At 47.0% G+C, this 16,975-nt stretch overlaps 1 long non-coding RNA gene across 1 annotated transcript; it reads right to left on the reverse strand.

Annotated features, from left to right (window-relative positions):
* Positions 1 to 3,924: 3,924 nt before the first annotated feature.
* On the reverse strand, positions 3,925 to 12,252 carry LOC128313001 (uncharacterized). Its single transcript, XR_008293075.1, has 3 exons — positions 11,923 to 12,252; positions 4,858 to 5,009; positions 3,925 to 4,361 (listed from the first exon to the last, which is right to left on the reverse strand). It is a non-coding gene; the product is annotated as an uncharacterized LOC128313001 (long non-coding RNA).
* Between the last annotated feature and the right edge of the window lie 4,723 nt (positions 12,253 to 16,975).

A 16,975-nucleotide genomic window follows, 5' to 3' on the forward strand; every position in this document is an offset into this window, starting at 1 on the left:
CCTCAGGCAAAGTTTCTCCTTCTCTCTTTAGTCTTTGAACCTGTAAAATGATCACGTGCCGTTTCCCCCTGAGGGGTAGGAATTACATATGCAAAAATGCTACACTAGAACATGCTATACAGGGGCACCTGGGTGGCTCAGTCGGTTAGGCGTCTGACTTCGGCTTGGGTCCTGATCTCGTGGTTTGTGGGTTCAAGCCCCACGTCGGGCTCACTGCTGACAGCTTGGAGCCTGGAGCCTGCATCGGATTCTGTGTCTCTCTCTCTCTCTGCCTCTCCCCTGCTCACACTCTGTCTCTCTCTCAAAAATAAATAGACATTAAAAAAAAAAAAAAACTTAAATGCTATACAAATGTATAGTATTTGTATAGTTATTACTTATCAAACAGGCTTTTGGGGGAAAAAGAGGAGGAAAGTTTTTGTTTACCTATCTCAATCTGAAATGGAGTGGTAACATAGTGTTTATTGAAAGAATTTATAATTTAGTTTGATAGCTTTGGGGAAAAGAGAGAGCTATGATTGTCTGGGTTGATACGCTATGTCTCTCTTTTTTTTAAATTATGTTTTTATTTTTATACATTTGAGAGAGAGAGCACATGAGCAGCAGAGAGGAAGAGAGAAAGAGGGAGAGAGAGAATCCTAAGCAGGCTCCCAGCTGTAAGCACAGAGCCCAATGTAGGGCTCGATCTCACAAACCGTGAGATCATGCTCTGAGCCAAAATCAAAAGTCAGACGCCTAACCAACTGAGCCACCCAGGTGCTGCTACACCTCTTTTGATTGGGAGTCAAGACTTCGAGCAGTTTATCTTCCTCCTGGGGCAGCAGTCACATTAAAGAACATTTTTTTAATGTTCATTTATTTTTGAGACATAGACAGAGTGCTAGTGGCGGGGGGGGGGGGGGGGGGAGGTGTTAGAGAGAGAGCAAGACACAGAATCTGAGGCAGGCTCCAGGCTCTGAGCTGTCATCACAGAGCTTGACATGGGGCTGGAACCCATGGCCCGCAAGATCATGACCTGAGCCAAAGTCGGACGCTTGACAGACTGAGCCACCCAAGCACCCCTAAACGAAGTCACATTTAAACAAAAGGTCTTGACTCTTGAATGCTTACCTGTGCACAAGGTTCACAACCAACTCTTGCTAAAGAAAAAACATAAGTGGGTGCCTTACATTGCTTCCGCAGAAGCATTGTCATTGTGCATAATAATAATAATAATAATAAACCTTAAAACTGATGAGACATTAAAAAATAGTGCAATGGGGCACCTGGGTGGCCCAGTTGGTTGAGCGTCAGACTTCAACTCAGGTCATGATCTCACAGCTGGGCTTGTGAGTTCCAGGCCCGCATTGGGCTCTGTGCTGACAGCTCAGAGCCTGGAGCCTGCATTGGATTCTGTGTCTCCCTCTCTCTCTGCCCTTCCCCGGCTTGAGCTCTGTCTCTCTCTGTCTCTCAAGAATAAATAAGCATTAAAAACATTTTTTTTTTAAGCTCAGTGCTTTCAAGTGTGCAGATAAAGTTATTGACAGCTCATCACATGGGACAGGTTTCTCTTGGTAACGGGGACAGCCACTCTCACACCCTCGCCTGGGATGGCTCAGTGATCCACGGTGAGGCACTCGGTCACAAAAGCAGCACAAGTGAGATGTAGAAGGGGGTTCCGCTCTCCAGTGCTCACTGTATCCCTGTCTTTCCCTCCAGAAACGGAACTTCTGAAAACGACCTTTATCACAGAAATACTCCAGCAGCCCAGCAGTCCAATGACAGATGAACTTGACCCACAATTATGATTGATAATATTGCCTAGGCACGTTGATGAAGCACTTTGTCAACAGAATCTTCATTTGCGTTTGTCCAGAGGGAACTGAGGAAATTTACCTCCCTGGCCCTCCCACCTTCCTCCACTGTCCGCCCCCCCAACCCCCCCAGGGAAGACAGGAACAAACACATTCAGAGAGGGGGGCGGCCAGTGAGGTTTCACTCACGCCTCCTATCTTTCTGCACAGGGGTAGGATTTCTTCGCGCTCTGGGAGAGGTCTGATGGGCTGCACGCTGGGACAAATTTCCAGTTTCTTCCTCCATCAGCCCTTGGGTCTGGCCACACCGTTTACTTAAATGTGAACTCCCAGGACAGAACTTCAAACGAAGATTTTACATTGTAAATACTGGCGATTTTTCTACCAGGGGTGGTTCGAAGTCAGCTGCACTTACCATCAGCATGATAATAAAGAGCTTGCAGAGAAGTGAATCACTCATTAACAATTCGCGGGAGCGATTGATCTTTTTAAGGCCCTGCTGAAAGCTCTTGGCGGCTTCCCACCGCCTTGGAGATAGAGCACGAAATTCTGCCCGGGCCCCCCGGAGGGGAGGGGGGTGGCTCCAGCAGCCTCCCCAGTCTTTTCCCTGGTTTCCCTGAATGTCTTTGGCTCTGAGGACCCTTGTGATCCCAGGGCCTGCCTCTGTGTCCTTCCCACTCTTGGCCTGGCTAACCCCGTCTCTGCTTCAGATCTCAACGTAATCCTGATGCCCTGACCAAGTTCTGTCCTCCTGACGAAGTTTACTGTCCCCCCCCCCCCCGCCCCAGCCCACACTTCCCTTTCCAAACACAAACTGTCACTAAGGTAAACCCACCTCTAAGGAATGTTGTCCATGCAAAGTGCCCACTGTGTCGGGAGCATCCAGCCAATGTTAGCTTTCTACCCATTGGCTCGCTAGTCTCCCTTCTTGCACTATATCTTGTTTGTCTTGTTCCTTCTGTAACCCAGACCTCCCACAATGAGAACTGGGCTGAATCTGAATCATAGGTGCTCAATAAACATTGGTGGAATGAAGGAATAGATACAAATGTGTTGACGAGGGGATGTGTGTGTGGGGGGGGGGGTATTGTTTAATGGGTACAGGGTTTCTGTTTGGGATAATGAAAAACTTTTGGAGATGGGTGGGGGATAGGCGTACAACGCGTGAATGTCACTGAAATGTACATAAAATGGTTAAATGGTCAATTTTACGTTATGTATATTCTACTACAATAAGAAATTTTGTTGAATGAATGCGTAACTTTTTTTTTCTTTGTTGTTTTTTATTAGGCTCCACACCCAACGAACTCACAACTCTGAGATCAAGAGTCACATGCTCTACTGACTGAGCCAGCCAGGCGCCCCTGTAGTTAACTATTTTGAACCTGGTCTTTATTCAACTCTAATACTTTAATTCAGTAAATATTCGTAGAGTGCTTACTATGGGTAACATACAAAGGTGCTCTCTTGGACTTACGGAATAGTCTAAAAAATACACTCAACTTTCACACCCAGTTACCCTTCGTATGTAAATATGTTTTATCTAGGTCTTCTTCATCTTTGTATCCCAAGCCAACAGCACATAATATGTGTCCAACCTTCATTTGCTAAATCAAAAATAGGACATTGGCAATAACCTAGTGTTTAAGTAGGGCTTTCCCCATCACAAAATGCTTCCCAAACAATATCTCCCATCTTGTTCTTTCTCTTCCTTTCTCTTTCCTTCATGTTAACAGTCATCCCTTCCAGACTTTCCGTTGTCAGGCCGAACACAATTTCCTTAATTTTCGTATCCTTGCTTGACCAGCTAGTCATTCCCACGTGTCTAAGCAAATTTTCAAGGCCTTCGACAAAGTCCAAGTCCTGGAAAAGGATTGCACTTGACTCTGATAAGGCCACCTTAGCAGATAGGTTGAGCTATCCTCCCTACGACCCCAAGACCTCCCCCACCCCCACCCCCACCACCTGTCACAAAACCTTCTGGGCACCCTTGGGAGCTGGGAGGACACATCGCACCTCAAAAAGGAACCACACACCATTTGTCCACTGTCTGTGGTCTGAATGATGGTCGGGTTTCCCAGTAGCTTTTCTTTACTTTCCACTGAATAAACTTCAGTCTTTTTAGAATGTGAGGAGCTCGATAAGAAGAGATGGTATAATAAAACATTAGGCAGCATTGCAGAGAAGGAAATATCAAAGTATGAGGCTAATCAGGGTGATAACGAACATTCCGTTTTCAAGGCCCGTGTCAAACGGCGTTTGTCACCAGCAGGAGCAGTCTCCCAAGGAGCTTGGCTTTCCAAGGTAGACACCGTGGAAAGAAGTAGAGAGGCGACGACCTTTAGGTCATGGTTTTGAGATCTCACTTGACTTCCATACATCTGATGTCTTGGACACAGGGAGTGAGTTCCCATCTAAACACCGTCTTCCCAGTGGGTGCCACACGGAAGAGCTTTTACGAGCCCCGACCCGAGCCAGGCTGCGAGCGGTAGAGGCCATCCCCTGTACTTACTACCTTTGTGAACTGAGGCAAGTCTCCTGACCTTTCTGTGCCTCGGTTTCCCTCATCTGTAAAATGAGAATACCGAGGTACTTAGTCATCAAGTTGTTATGAGCATTTGACCCACGAATACTCGCAAAGCACTTCAAACAATGCGAGGCTTGTACTAAGTATTATATCAACATTTGACGAGTGAATAAAATCCCAAGTATAGTCAATGCACATCTTACTACCCCCTGGTTTCCAGAACAATTTCATGTGCGTCACCTCACCAAATCTTCCCAACTCTGGGGTAGGTAGGATTGCCTCCATTTCACGGATGGAGAAATAAGGTTTCCTAAGCGTTTTGCTAAGTTACTGGCTTTGAGGAAAGTTGATCAAAAAAACAAAAACACAAGCATTTAATATCTTTTATTTCTTATCCTTTCTCCAAGGGAAAGGATCAGCTCTCTTTTTTTCCTATTTGCACAGCAAAGAGAATGGTGGGTAATCGCTTAATTTTTATTTGATTGCATGGTAATAAGTAAACTAGTTACTGATGAAATAACATATAGTTTGGGGTACCTGGGTGGCTCCGTCGGTGGAGTGTCCGACTCTTGATTTCAGCTCAGGTCCTGATCTCACGGTTCACAGGTTCGAGCCCCAGGTCGGGATGCTTAGGATTCTCTCTCTTCCTCTCTCTCTGTTCCTCACTCGCCCACATGCACGCGCTTTCTCTCGCTGTCTCAAAATAAATAAATAAATAAATAAACAAACATTAAAAAAATAAATATAGTTTGTATCTGTGTATTTACGATGTCTGACACATTGCATGTGTCTATTCTAAGACTATTTATCTATTAATCTTTATTAGTAGTAGTGGTCTATTTATCCTCATTGTTCAAGAACCAATATTAATGTTAATTTCAAACATATTAGTCTCGATGGTGTGTGTTATAGTTACACTCCAAAGCCTAGCTTGAAATTTAGGCTCTCAGCCTGTCGAGGGAAGCTCAGTGTAGACTTTGGATTGAGAGAAACTTCTCTTTCTTCTCCCACCACACACTCATACCTAGGGCTACATGAGAAGTTTTATTTTCTGCTCTGCAGTTATTGGCCTTTCCTTTTGTTTACTTTTTTAAAAGTTTATTTACTTATTTTGAGACAGACAGCATGCAAATGGGGGAGGGCCAGGGGGAGGAAAACAGAAGATTGGAGACAGGTTCTGTGCTGACAGGAGCGAGCCCGATGCAGGGCTCGAGCTCACGAACCATGAGATCATGACCTGAGCCAAAGTCGGCCGCTTAATGGACTGAGCCACCCAGGCGTCATAGCCTTCCCTATTTTAAATAGGATAGTATGCATGGGGCAAAGGTTCTCAGAGTAGCAGAAGGAACCAGAGAAGCAAGACTGCCTTCCTCCTCAGGCCCTATGTGCTTTTGGGCCCTGCAGAGTGGTATTAAGTATACAGTCTTGGGAGCTGGGAGCCAGTAGTAATAATGGTATATACTATATATAATATATACTATATTAGTATGTCTGGCATTAAATCCCAGCTCTCCCGTTTTCTACCTGTGTGACTTCAGCCAAGACACTCAATTTCTGTCCATTTCCTCATTCACAACATGGCGGCAATGGTACTGGGCAGTTGGAAAGATTATGTGAGTTCATGAGTGTTAAGCTTTTAAAACAGGCACATTCCGCAAATGTTAGCTGTTAGCGCTATGTTCTGTTTTGCTCGACATTGTCATCAGCCTCTTCTCTAAGTCAATGGCTTTCAAACACTTTCGCCCATGACCTTCAGTGAGAAATACATCTTACAGCACCATCGAGTATGCTCACACATAAAAAAACTAAATCGAAATTTTGCAAATTCACTACTCTGAGCACCTGCATTATCCTCTATTAGTTTCTGTTCCCCTTGAAAGGAAAATACTGGTACTTCCCTATTAAGTAGATTTCACAATCCCCTAATGGATTTGAAAAACTCTGTTCTTTGATACCTGTGATAAGCAGAATAACGTCTAACACATCCACGCCCTAATTCCTAGAGCCCGCCAACATGTTGCTTTAATTGGCAAAAGGAACTTTGCAAATGTGACTAAGGTTACAGACTCTGAGATGAGAATGTTAAACCGATGGTCCAGGTGGGCTCACTCTAATCACATGAGCCCTTAAAAAGCAGAGAACTTTTCCCGGCTGTGGTCAGAGAGAGATGTGACAACGGAAGGGTAGGAGATGGGAAGGGAGAAAGACTCTGCCGTTACCGGATGTGGACACGGGGCAAGGTGGCCATGAGTCAAGGGAACTTGGCATCCTCCAGAAGCTGGACAAGGCAAGGAAATAGATTCTTCCTCAGAGCCTCCGGAAAGAAAAGCAGGCCCACAACACCTTGATTTCGGTCCAGTGGGACCCAGGACAGGCTTCTGACCTCCAGGACTATAAACGAATACATGTGTGCCGTTTGAGATACCAGATTTGTGATCTTTGTTACAGCAGCAATAGGAAACTAATACACCACGTAAGCTGGAAAACTTGACTTCGTCTTAGCTCTCTCTTCCTAGCCTCACACATTTCAGTGACTCCTCTATTCCTTCTGCCTAACCTTTGAGTACCTCTGGAATAATCCATATGCTTCCCAATTCGTTGCCCTCATTCTTGGGCCCATTGATCTCTCTCTTGAATGATAGAAACTCCTAACCGCCTTCTCTACTCCTGGTCCCCAATCTGCACACCCCCCCCCCGATTTCTGGCTTTCAGAGTTAACTTTCTCAACCACCAATGCAATTACCTTTTGGTGCTTTTGAGGCCTCATCATGCCTGTCCGATAAAATCTGAGGTCTTTGGAGAGATATTCCAAGTGCTTTGGATGACCCTTTTCAAATCCCTAAAGACATGTTTCCCTACTGAAATTTTCACTGTTCTGGCTCCTTGGGATATTGTATTTATAGTCATTTTACCATCTCGCTTTATTATATACTTGGTGGTTTAATTTTTTTTTTCTTGTTGTTTTCAGACTTTAAAAAACTGCTTCCTGGGAATGAAAGAAGGCACATGGGGCACCTGGGTGGCTCAGCCGGTTAAGCGTCCAACTTCGGCTCGGGTCATGATCTCACATTTTGTGAGTTCGAGTCCCGCGTCGGACTTTGTGCGGACAGCTCGGACCTGGAGCCTGCTTCGGATCCTGTGTCTCCCTCTCTCTCTGCCCCTCCCCCGCTTGCACTCTGTTTCTGTCTCTCTGTTTCTGTCTCTCTCTCAAAAATAAATAAATGTTTAAAAAAAAAACTTAGGAAGAGAGAAAGAAAAAAAAGAAAGAAAGAAAGAAGGCACAAAGGCCAGTCAGCCCACAAATTCTGTATCCCAACCAAGACTTCTGAGTGTAGTTTATATTATGGCTCTCCAAGCACGGTGGGTTTTATTTTTTAATTAGCGCTTTAGTGGCATGGAGAACTCTCTTTACATGCTTGGGAAAAGTAAACAAATTTTCCAGGCAGTATATTATTTTCATCTTTTATTTTAATAAGCCTCGTTAAACACGTGGACCAACCTAGGCATTTGAAAGCTCCCGGGGGACCCAACCTCAAAATGCGGATGAGACAGAAATGTGTGATGGTGCCCTCTCACACCTCTGCGGGCAGGAGTCCGAGGTACTTCCTCACGGTCCACGTGTGAGAAGGAAGGTCACCCAGAACAACCAAAGTCCTCAGTCTCAACCTGCCCCCCAAGGTTTCCCCAGCATTGTGGTTTTTTCCTACATATCCCCTGTGGTTCAGCCAACCAACTCAGATAAACGCACAATTAAATTTCGCCACAGCCAGAGGAAATTTCAGCTCCCAAAATGCAAACGTTTATAAAACTTTGTATTCGTTCCCACCAGCTGCCGTAACAAAAGAGCACAGACTGCAGCGGCCTAAACCACGGACATGTATTTTCTCACACTTCTGGAGGCTGGAAGTCCAAATTCAAGGTGCCTGTAGGATTGGTTTCTTCTGAGGCCTCTCTCCTTGGCTTGCAGACAGCCACCTTCTTGTGTCCTCACATGGCTTTTATCTGTACACACATCTTTTCGGTGTCTGTCCGTGTAGCCAAACTTTCTCTTCTTATAAGGACACCGTTTGGATTGGATAAGGCACACCCTAACGGACTTATTTTAATGGAATCACCTCCTTAAAGTCCCTATATCCAAATACAGTCAAATTTTTGAGTTCCTGGGGCTTTGGATTTCAACATGAATTTGGGGGTTGGGGTGGGACACAATTCAGCCCATAGAAAACAGTAAAGACGTTACCCCCTGATGCTCAGCCTTGACACTCTCGGACTTCTTCTTTTACATTTTTTTAATGTTTTATTTAATTTTTGAGAGACAGAGAGAGATGGAGAGTGAGCAGGGAAGGGGCAGAGAGGAGGGAGACACAGAATCTGAAGCAGGTTCCAGGCTCTGAGCTGTCAGCTGAGCCTCCCAGGGCTCAAACCCACAAACCATGAGATCATGAACTGAGCCGAAGTCAGACACTCAACCAACTGAGCCACCCAGGCGCCCCACACACTTGGGCTTCTAACAAACTCCCCCTTATGTGCTGGTCAAAGCCCCCATGAAGGTCCTTCTGTCTGAGGATTATATTTCTTTTTTTCAGCCTCCAGGCTGGTCTCTACCCCACAGCCCTAATGTGGTCTCTGGAGGAGGAATCATGTCTTTTTGTCGGAGCCTCACACACCTACCCCACGTTCTTTGGTTATCATTTTCGCCTGTCACGGCGACCTCATCACTGACTCAGCTTGCCTCCACTGCCATAAGAACCCTGCTTTCTTTCCCTTCTTCCTGATGCTTTTGGCTGAGACTCTTTTGCAGCCTATCCTCAGCCCTTATATTTGCAGTGGAATTTCTGAGATACTGTGTTTCTCTCTGGCTTGCTTCCCCCTCCCCTGTGCCCTGTTTTCTTTAAAAGCAGTTTTGAGTATTACTCTACTCTTTGCTATATGTAGTCACTTAAATCCCACTCACCCCACACAGCTTGAATCCCAGATGCATTATCTTTCCAATCAGAAACTCATAAAGATCATTTTCAGTGATCCTTCTAACATTTCCACTATGTAATTTTGGGGGCCCTCCCACTCCTCCCAGCTTCCGTTCACAGCTCTCTCTCTCTCTCTCTCTCTCTTTTTTAATGACATTCTTGCTTCATGGACCAGGCTCAGACCTGACCAGCAGACTTGGCCACCCGGGAGTGATGCCCCAGTCCTTGGCTGTGGTCTGGGAGCAGTGCTGCTCCTCAGGAGTGAGTCAGGTGCAGTGGCAGTGGATTTGGGGATGGATAGCTCATGCCCGGAGCAGTCACAGGTCCAAGGTCGATGTCCTCTCCTGGGAAATTTGGTGGTATGTGCAGGTAGATATTTGGAGAATGGACAAGGATAGCATGACTAATCTAGGCAGAGGCTTATTGAAAAGACTTTGGGGGGTGCCTGGGGGCTCGGTGGGTTAAGCATCCAACTTCGGCTCAGGGCGTGATCTCATGGTTCAAGGGTTCGAGCCCCACATCGGGCCCGCTGCTGTCAGCACGGAGCCTGCTTCGGATCCTCTGTCTGCCTCTTTCTTGGCCCCTCCCCCACCTCAAAAAAACCAAACAAACATTAAAAAAATTAAATAAAAGGCTTTTGTTTTTTGTTTTCGTCTGGCAATTGTGTGTGTGAGGGTTACGTGGGTACTGAAGACTCCCAGCCTAACGCAGAGTCACCCTGGGTGACCCTAAGAGAAACTTCAGTTCCAGGGTCTACTATCTGGAAAACCAAATTTAATTCTCAGGCGCCTGAAGCATCATGTAAGTGTCAATGTCTTTGCTTTGATCTCGCTTAGCTGAGATCTGATTATCTGCGTTCAAAGTTTGCATTAATATTCAGGCTAACTAACAGGCAAGGCTGAAAACGCTGAGGTTGCTGGCCAGCCCACTTGTTAACTACTATAATTGAACTAGACTGTGGTCATTAATATAAATGACAGTGACTCTCCTTGGTCATCTGGTCAGTAGTAAAGAGCACCGAGCTAAGAGCAAAGGATCTGTTTCCAATCCTAAGCCCTCTCTCAAGCATTATTTGCACCTCTCTGAGACATTTCCCTCACCTGCTTAAAGAATGAGATGAATATCCTGAATGCATAACTTGCATTTGTGAAAATAACACGCACACATTGTTCAATGGTCAAATAATGCTACAAGGCTCATCGCAAAAAAAGCAGATTGTTTTTTATACAGATGGTCACAACAGTATCTCCCATCCCGCAGTGTTCTTCTGAGACCTTGACACCTTGGGAATGGGTGGGGGGGATTGGGGAGGGTCTATGTTTCCTCCCCCCGAACCAGAGTGACAGAGGAGTATGTATTGATCCGGGTTCTCCAGAGAGATAGATCAGTAGGATAGAGACAGAAAGACAGACAGGCACACAGACAGACAGAGACATTGATTTATTATAAGGTATGGGCTCCCCCAGTGATGGAGGCCGAGAAGTCCCACATCTGTCCTCTGCAAACTGGAGACCGAAGAAGGCCCGTGGGATGTAGTTGCAGTTCAAAGACCTGAGAGCCAGGAGCTCCAAGGGCGGAAGACGGATGTCTCAGCTCACGTGGTCAGACAGAGAGCAAGTCCGCCCTTCCTCAGTCTTTTCGTTCTATTCAGACATCCAAAGGACTGGGTGATACCCACCTGCGTAGGGAAGGCTGCTCTACTTTGCTCAGTCTACTGAATCAAATGCTGATCTCTTCCAGAAACCCCCTAACAGACGCGCACACAGACGACATTTAACCACATATCCCCGGACATTCCGCGAGCCAACGAAACTGACACGGAAAATTAGCTCTCACAGATGCCACGTGACATCTTGTCCCCGTGGGATACTCACCTCTGGAACCCTGAGCTGCCATATGGAAAGAGCTCCCATTAGGCTACCTGGAGGGATCCCCTAGAGAAGCCCTGAGACTGCATGGGGAGAGAGAGAGAGAGAGAGAGAGAGAGAGAAAGAGGGAGAGGAAGAGAAAGAGAGAGGGAGACAGGGAGAGAGGCCAGGCTGGGCCCCTGTTGCTCCCGCCCCACTCCACATCCTTGAATCTGAGCACCAGCCGGAGAGCCCTGCGTCCCAAACTGCCCAGCAGAGCCCCTCCTGAAATCCTGAGCCCGGAGCCAGGGAGAGCCAACGCACACAGGGGCGGTTACCGTTGGAAGCCGCCAAGTTCCAGGCAATTTGTCACCCGACAGTGGGAACCAGAACACTTCCCAACCCACCTCCTCGTTCAGCATCTCTCTGCCGAGAGCTGCCTGCCTCCTTTCTTTTAGCAACGTCTCCTCCCTGCTCATAACTCCGGGAGGATTACTTGGCTGATACGGCTCTCCGTCTCAGACGTGTCACAATCTGACTCGCTCTTTTTGGAAGATGCGAGGCATCGTATTCTTCTCTCAGCCCTCCTTCCCATTTCTACCTTGTCCATCAGCCAAACATTGTCATATGGAAATCTTGGTTAGGCCAACATTGACTTTTTTTGCCTTATTGTTACTACCCACCGAGTACTGTCCACTGTTGAGCAATTGACCCGCGACCATTACGTCCCCTTTCTAATCTCTCCCTTGCCCACTCCTTCGGCGTCTCATGTCAGGACCGCTTCTTACCGCCACACTCCCCAACAGGATTGCGAAGGCCCCCAAAAAGATCTTCCTGCGTGGTTAAACCCATCACACAGGGCCAGGGCGACAAGGCCACCTCTTCTGGTCGGCAATTCAGTGTTTTAGCCCAACGGTTTCTCCCAAGAGATTCGTCCTTCTGCCTGAGGATGGGCTGAGGCTGGTGATATACCCGGGTGACGCGCTGGGGGAGCAGGGGGACAGGCCTGGCTACACTTTCACACAAACCCTCAGCTTTCGGCCCAGGGCCTCTCCCCCGCCTCCCTGGTTGCCAGCTCTTCCTGGATCTGGACCTCTAGGTTTCTATTTCTCCAAAATTAACCTCTGGACCCCTGGGGAGTGGGGGCTGGGTAAGGTGGGGAGGCGGGGCCTTCGCCTGGCTGTGTGGAGAAGGGGAGGGGGCATGATGGGAAATCTTATACAGACTTTGAACCAATTCTTCCATTGCCAGGCCCAGGCAGCAGGTGCCGATTTATCCCAGCTGTGAGGCTTCCCTGGGTCTGCAGAGCCCGTCAGACCCTCCTCTGATCTGGTGCTTTTCCCTTTAAAAAATTAAAAAAAAAATCATTTTATTTGTTTTTAATCCTCATCACAGTTAAGTATACTCTTTAATCCCCATCCCCTCAGCCCCCCATCCCACGACCCACCTCCCCTCTGGTAACCAGTAGCTTGTTCTCTGCCGTTAAGAGTCTGATTTGGGTCTCTCTCTCTCTCTCTTTTTCCTTTGCTTATTTTGTTTCTTAAATTTAACATATGAGTGAGATCATAGGGTATTTGTCTTTGCCTTATTTCGCTTAGCACACCACGCTCCAGCTCCATCCATGCCATTGTAAATGGCAAGATTTCATTTTTTATGGCCAAATGATACTCCCTTGTCGATCTGTACTGCACCTTTATCCATTCATCACTTGCTGGACACTTGGGCTGCTACCATAGTTTGGCTATTGTAAACAAACCTGCTCTAAATTTCAGGGTGCATGTATCCTTTTGATTTCGTGTCTGTGATTTGGGGGGGGGGGTACATACCAGAGGTGGGATTCTTGGATTATGTAGTATCTCTACATTAATTTTGGGGGGAAACTCCATACTGTTTTCCAGAGTGGGGGCACCAGTTTGCATTCCCACTGGCAGTGCAAGAAGGCTCCCCTTTCTCCACATCCTCGCCAACACTTGTTGTTGCTGTGTTTTTGATTTTAGCCATTCTGACAGGTGCGAGGTGGTATCTCATTGTGGTTTTGATTTACATTGCCCTGATGAGAGTGATGTTGAGCATCTTTTCATGTGTCGGTTGGCCATCTGGATGTCTTCTTTGGAAAGATGTCTGTTCGTGTCTTCCGCCCATTTTTTTTTTTTAAAGATTTTACTGTTTTTAAGGTTTTTTTAAAATTTATTTTGCGAGAGAGAGACAGAGACAGAGACAGGGTAAGCATGAGTGGGGGAGGGGTAGAGAGAAGGAGAGAAAGAATCCCAAGCAGGCCTCAAGATGTCAGCCCGGAGCCTTATGTGCGGCTCGGTTTCACAAACGGTGAGATTGCAAGCTGAGTCAAAAAAAAAGAGTTGGACACTTAACTGACTGAGCCACTTAAGGGCCCCTAAAGATTTTATTTTTAAGTAACCTCTATACCCAATATGGGGCTTGAACCCACAACCCCGAGATCAAGAGTCATACGCTCTAGCAGCTGAGCCCAGCCAGGTGCCCCATCTTCTGTCCATTTAAAAAACAATTTTTAAAAAAATCTTTATTTATTTTTGAGAGAGAGAGAGAGAGAGAGACAGAGCATGAGCAGGGGAGGGGCAGAGAGAGACACACACAGAATCCGAAGCAGTCTCCAGGCTCTGATCTGTCAACGCAGAGCCTGCTGCAGGGCTTGAACTCATGAACTGTGAGATCATGACCTGAGCTGAAGTCCGATGCTAAGCAGAATGAACCACCCAGGCGCCCCTCTTCTGTCTCTGTCCATTTTTAATTGAATTATTTGTATTGGGGATATTGAGTTGTATCAGTTCTTTATATATTTTGGATACTAACCCTTTATCTGATAGGGCATTTGCAAATATCTTCTCCCATTTAGTAGATTGCCTTTTAGTTTTGTTGATTATTTCCTTCAGTGTGTATAAACTTTTTATTTTGATATAGTCCCAGTAGTTTATTTTGCTTTTATTCCCCTTGCCTCAGGATACCTATCTAGAAAAACGTTATTAGAGCCGATGTCAGAGACATTACTGTCTATGCTCTCCTGAGCGATTTTTATAGTTTAGGGTCCTACATTTAGGTCTTTAATCCATTTTGCGTTTATTTTTGTGTATGGGTAAGAAAGTGGTCCAGTTTCCTTCTTTTGCGGGTGGCTGTCCAGTTTTCCTGACACCATTTGTTGAAGTGATTGTCTTTTTCCCATTGGATATTCATCCTCCTTTGTCGAAGATTAATTGACCATATAATTGTGGGTTTATTTCTGGGTTTTCTATTGCTTCTCCCTTTTTTATGTGAGTCACCACGCTTCATCTGATTTCCCTATTCACAAAATGTATTATTACCTCTCATCCACCGTTATGTTCTCTTTTCTTCTCCCTGGCCCCACAGGTTTATTTTTATGTCATTTAGGAGAGTGTCGGCAGACAACAGGGATGAGTACTCGTGCTGTCTGCGCCGTGTTTGAACAGCAATCTCCCCACCTACACTTTGTAAGATCACTCTCAGAACCAAACAGAACAATATATGCAAAAGTGCCTTGCAGACTCTCAGGTGCCAAACACATGTGATTTACTATCATTTGGTCCCTTGGTGGAATTTCCTGTCTCGCTACTTTTGCCAAAATGGACACTTCAGCAAAGGCAGTCATCCTTCTAACCATAATCCTTAAAAATCTTCATTCATCTATGGGGCGCCTGAGCGGCTCAGTCGGTTGAGTGTCCAACTTCGGCTCAGATCCTGATCTCACAGCTCGTGAGTTCAAGCCCCGCATCAGGCTCTGTGTTGACAGCTCGGAGCCTGGAGCCTGCTTCAGATTCTGTGTCTCCCTCTCTCTCTGCCCCTGATCCCCTCGCATTCTGTCTCTGTCTCTCTCAAAAATAAACATTAAAAAAAAAATCTTCCTTCATCTGTGTTTTATCTAAGAAGATTTGCTACCTTTATTGGCACATTGTTTTGAGATCAGATACCCCCAAATATAATTTTAAAATAGTTAAAAGCCCTTCAGGGGTGCTGGCTGGCTCAGTTGGAAGAGCATGTGACTTGATTTCGAGATGGTGAGTTTAAGCCCCACGCTGGGTGCAGAGTTTACTTAAAAATAATAAAATCTTTAAAAAGCATTCCTCAAAGTGATGAAACCATCATAGCTATAAAGTTGCAAAAATTAAATTCTTAGTAAGTTTAAGTGCATGAACTTAGAGTGTAATCAAATAACCAACCAGCCTTTTATTTTTATTTTTATTTTAAATTTTTTTTAACGTTTATTTATTTTTGAGACAGAGAGAGACAGAGCATGAACGGGGGAGAGGCAGAGAGAGAGGGAGACACAGAATTGGAAGCAGGCTCCAGGCTCTGAGCCATCAGCCCAGAGCCTGACGTGGGGCTCGAACTCACGGACCGCGAGATCGTGACCTGAGCTGAAGTCGGACGCCTAACCGACTGCGCCACCCAGGTGCCCCACAGCTTTTTATTTTTTAAGTTTGTTTATTTATTTGGATCGTGAGCAGGGGTGGGGGCAGAGAGAGAGGGAGAGAGAGAGAATCCCAAGCAAGCTCCGTAGTCAGCCCAGAGTCAGACATGGGGCCTGAACTCATGAACTGGGAGATCATGACCAGAGCCAAAATCAAGAGTTGGATGATTTAACCACCCAGGTGCCCCCCACAACCAGCCTTTTAGATGCCAATTTAAAAGCTTAAAAAAAGAAGGGACCCCAGAGTGGCTCAGTTGCCTGAGTGTCCAATTTGGGCTCAGGTTATGATCTCACAGTTGGTGAGTTCAAGCCCCACATCAGTCTCACTGCTGTCAGCACAAAGCCCGCTTTGGATCTTCTTCCCCCCTACCCCCCCCCCCGCCCCTCCCCTGCTCGTGCTCTCTCTCTCTCTCTCTCTCTCTCAAAATAAACAAACATGAAAAAAAATAAAAGCTCAAAAAATAAGAAGTTTAAAGTATCCGACGTGACCTTCATAAATTGGTTAACGTCTCAAGATGATTACGTGTGCTGTTGAAAGCAAGTTGCAGGGGCGCCTGGGGGGCTCAGTTGGTTAAGCGTCGGACTTCAGCTCAGGTCATGGTCCCCCAGTTCGTGGGTTCGAGCCCCGCGTCGGGCTCTGAGCTGACCCGGGGATGGGGGTGGGCGGGGGGGAACTCTCCCTCCCTGGAGCTCCGGGCCCCTCCTCACTCCCCTGAAGTTGCTTTTCCCCTTGATTTCAGCCTGGGATGCCAACTGCCTCATTCATCCTCCAGCCGAAGCACCCAGCACGGGGCCGGGCCTGCGCGGTGACCACGTGTCTGTTGAAGCGAAAACACTGCCGGCGGCCGCGTGCAACTACCACTGCGCCTTTTGGGGGGATACAGCCAAGGGAGTTGGGTGGAGACTCCGCTTGAGATTTTAAGGAGACAAAGATGAGGACGCCTTCCTCCCCCGTGGAGACAAAGTTGTGGAGCTGGCAGATTGCTTCGTCTTTTCACGCGACGGGGAACGAGGGGCAGAGAAGCAAAACCTCGGTTCTGGCAGCCGCCGAGCCCTACGCGGGAGGCGGCGTGGATCCTGGCAGCTCGCGTGTTCCATGAGAGACACCTGCTTTGCTGGCAGCCGGGAGAGAAAGGCTCAGAATAGCACAGGCGAACCCACTCACAAAAACACAGAAGCTCCCCTGGACTGTAGGCAAGGGGTCGGGGTCGGGGGAAGGCCAGGAGGAGGCCTGGGGGGGGGCTGACTTGGAGCATGTCCCAGCGCCGTCAAAGGGACTTGAATTTCCCCCGTGATGGGCCGGGAATGGAATCCAACGCCCGTCGAGTTCAGAGGCGGCGAGGGCTCGCAAGGTAGGTAATGGCAGGCTGCGGCCGGGGGGG

The sequence above is a fragment of the Acinonyx jubatus genome, chromosome E4 (genome assembly GCF_027475565.1).
Source record: "Acinonyx jubatus isolate Ajub_Pintada_27869175 chromosome E4, VMU_Ajub_asm_v1.0, whole genome shotgun sequence".
Taxonomy (NCBI): domain Eukaryota; kingdom Metazoa; phylum Chordata; class Mammalia; order Carnivora; family Felidae; genus Acinonyx; species Acinonyx jubatus.